Source organism: Pipistrellus hanaki (genome assembly GCF_964339955.1).
Source record: "Pipistrellus hanaki genome assembly, chromosome: 7".
NCBI lineage: Eukaryota > Metazoa > Chordata > Mammalia > Chiroptera > Vespertilionidae > Pipistrellus > Pipistrellus hanaki.
The window spans coordinates 41,697,316-41,701,212 of NC_140509.1; the positions used below are offsets into that span (position 1 = coordinate 41,697,316).

General features: G+C 39.3%; 1 protein-coding gene across 1 annotated transcript in view; it reads right to left on the bottom strand.

Moving 5' to 3' along the window:
* The window catches only part of SRSF12 (serine and arginine rich splicing factor 12), a 140,226-nt gene that overhangs the window by 109,633 nt on the left and 26,696 nt on the right, over nucleotides 1-3,897 (bottom strand). The gene's annotated exons all lie outside the window — the stretch shown is intronic.

A 3,897-nucleotide genomic window follows, 5' to 3' on the forward strand; every position in this document is an offset into this window, starting at 1 on the left:
TTGAGTCCACAACCTGGGCATGAACTCAGGAAGCGAACTGTGACCTCCTGGTTCATAGGACAATGCTCAACCACTGAACCACACAGGCCAGATGGTTGCTTTTTTTTTTTTTTTTTTTTTTTTCTTGATTTATGAGACTGTGCTTTGCCAAAGAGACTTGCTTAACCCCATACACACATCAATTTTTTCAATGAAAACACATCTTATCAAAATACTAGAGGCTCAATGCACAAAGATTCGTGCAAGAATGGGCCTTCCTTGCCCTGTATGCTGGCACCACCTTCACTCTGGCTGGGCTGCCTTTCCTCTCACCTTCCCACGTTGCCCAGAGGCCCAGAGCAGTGGGGATGATGCAGAACGCCTGGGTCCCACCCCACCCTTAGCACCTTCATATGCAAATTAACCCATAATCTTTGTTGGATTGATTTGCATACTCACTCCTGATTGGCTGGTGGGCATCATGAGGGTATGGTCAATTAGCACGTTACTCTTTTATTAGGTAGATAAGATACATTTTCATTTTGAAAGACCTCATAAACCAAAGACTCCAAGATAATATACTACAATATTATAGTAAGCTGCTCTTCCTATCATGAGCATTAGGTTAACTTTGGCCCTTAATCCTAAAATGTATAATGTTAAACATCATAAATTAGGCTTGATGCCTATCCTAAGATATGGAATTATGAACATCAGAAGTATAAAGATACATGTGGTTATGTTTAACCTACTGACAGAATAAAATGTTTTCAAACTACTTGCTGCCTGCCTGCTGCCTCTGGGGATGGAGATAACGCCAGTGTGGTAGATATCAATACTTAGGGAGATGAGGATGGAGGTCAGGAGGAGCAAAAGCCAAAAGTGAAACCAAATTGGGCTTTTCTTAAGGACAAAAGAATCAAAAGAGCTGCTTTTGATTCCTTAGCTAACTGGAATGACATGATCTGCTTTATTTTTTCAGAAATTTCTAACTAGAATCAGTTGAATCAGGGAAGTTACAATAATGAAAGAGGATAAGGTCCTGCCCCAGAAAGGAAGAGGAATGAAGAAGAGAGAATATAGTCAAGTAATTGCTGAAGTAGAATATATTTGGTGACTGAATGGAGTAGGAGGTAAGAGAAGTCAGCAATGACATTGAGGTTCTGGCTTAGAGGTAGGTCTGGTGATGGTACAACCATTACTTGCTGTTCATCAGAGGTGGGAAAGTTCGGTGGGGAGAGGAGATAAGTTTTGATGGTGAAGTTAGAGGTGCCATGGGACCTCCAGAGGCCCAGTAGGCAGCTGGACTATGAGCCTGGAGCTCACGAGAAATGTCTGGCCTGGAGAAACAGATTTGGTGCCATCAGTGCCTGGTGATAATTTAATCACAGGAAAGGGTGAGAGCTTCCAGGGTCCATGTCCGGGCACAGAACCCTGGAGAAGCTACACTTTTAAAGGATGGATGGGCTGTCAGAACAAAAGCCTAGAACTAGCAAAAGAGGTTGATTATGAAAACTGAAGGAGAGTTTCAAGAAGGAGGGTAATCAACAGTCAGTGGTGTGAAGTGAGGGTGAGAAACAGGTTGCTGGATCCGACACCCAGAAAGAACATCGTGCCTAACTTCAGTTGACCGTAGTTTCAGTTATGAGATGTGGCAGGAAGCCAAATTACAGCGAGTTGAATAGAAATTTGGGAGTGGGAATAATTCAGTATGGGAGCGAGTTCAGTAGTTCCCAAACCTAGCCACTCCCCAGAATTATCCAGGCAATTTGTTAAAAACCCCCACTCCTGCCAAAGATTTAGTGGATAAGGGGAGAGACCTATTAGAGTTCTTTTCCATAGATTCTGTTCAAAAGAGCTCTCTTCCTTTCTTCCATTTGGAACACAAGTCTAAAAAGGACTGGCTGGAACCCTTGAATTGCACCGGATATTGGTTTTCAAGAAATATTTGTTTCGCTGCATTGCAGATACAACTTTAGATCCTACACATTTCTAAAAAATATTTTCAGTAGTTCAATTATGTAATTACAGTAGGAAGAAAATCATTTCTTGTACCATTTTTTTATAGCAGCTTTATTAAAATACCATTCACATGCCATAAATTCACCTCTTTAAATTGTGGTTCTTAGTATATTCTAAAGATGTTGTGCAACTATCACCACTATCTAATTTTAGGACATTTTCATCTCTCCAAAAGAAACCTCACTCAGAAACCTTCCCTTCAGTCCTGGCAATCAGCAATCGACTTTGCCTCTCTGGATTTGCCTATGCTGGACATTTCATACAAACGGAATCATACAATATGTAGCCGTTTGTGGCTGGCTTCACACACTTAGCATAACGTTTTCAAGATTTACCCATGTAAATATATATATATATATATATATATATATATATATATATATATATATATATATAATTTCATTTTTATTACCCAATAATATTCCACTGTATAGATATAACACATTGTTTATCCATTCATCAGTTGATGGGCATTTGAGTTTCCAGTTGGGAGCTCTTAATAATAATGCTGCTATGAAAATTAGCATACAAGTTTCTCTTGCATATTAGAATTGCTGTGTTAATGGTAACGCTATGTTTAACTTTCTGAGGAATTGTGGCTCTACCACTACATTCCTACCAACAGCCTGTGAGAGCTCCCGCCTCACCAACACCCTTTTTACTCCAACCTCATGGGGAGTGTGAAGTGCTGTCACTGTGGCTTTGATGTGTATTTCCCTAATGACTGCTGAGCATCTCTTCGTGTAGTTTTGACATTTATGCATCTTCTTTGCACAACTGTCTATTCAAATATTTTGCAATTTTAAAATCAGATTGAGTCACAGTTCTTTAGATATTCTAGATACAAGTCCCTTATCAGATATGTTATCTACAAATATTTTCTCCCATTCTGTGTTGTCTTTTCACTTTCTAAGTAATTTTTAAAACAGAAAAGTTGTTTCGGTAAAATATAATTTACCTCTTTTCCTTTGGTGGTATGTGCTTTTAATCAAAGAAACCACTGCCTAACCCATGGTCACAAAGATATACTGTTTTCTTCTAAGAATTTTCTAGTTTTGACTCTGACATTAAGGTCTCAGATTCATTTTGAGTTAATTTTTGTATGTGATGTGAGGCAGTGGCTGTATAGCTTTGTTTGTTCATTTCTCTCAGGACGGAGGGCAGGCCCGTGGTTCAGGCTCAGAGCTGTGGGACAGCCTAGTAGCATTTGCTGAGTTAGATTAGGCCACAGAGCTAGGTGAGCCTCTGGCCACACACAGCCCTGTGTCCTATACATGAAGCCTGTAAGAGCAACGGAGATGGGACAATCAGGTCTGTGCACTGGCTACAGTGTCAGGAATGGGGCGAGAGCGGAGACCTGTTAGAAGTTACTGCACTAATTCGGAGATGATGGCTAATTAGTGAGCAAGAACTGAAAAGGTGGGAGAGAATATTCAAGGACAAAAAATGGACAGAAGACCAGATGACATAAAGAATACAACCTCTGGTCAAAACAAAGTATCAATAAAGTCACTGGTTTTATTGAGCAGCTCAAACTAGTTCTGAAGGTTAACTGTTAGAGCTCCAAACAGTTTTTGAGCAATGTACAGCCACCCATAGGCTTTCATATTGCTAAAAGTCAGGTTCACTAAAAGCATTCGCCTTTCATATACTTATTTGCAAGTAATAAAACAATATAGGCTTTTCAGTACTTCAGCCCAGGTTTCTGCACAAATAAGTCTAAATGTGTGATGTTTGCTTATTTACTGATTCTGGGCTATATAAATGGGAGGTCTCAATATGCCAGAAAGTTTATCCATAGCTTAAAATAAGAAAAAGATTTCTTATCCTCCTGAAATAGAAATTTTATATTTCCATAGTCAAAATAATGCACAAATGTTAAAGGATTAAAAAAAA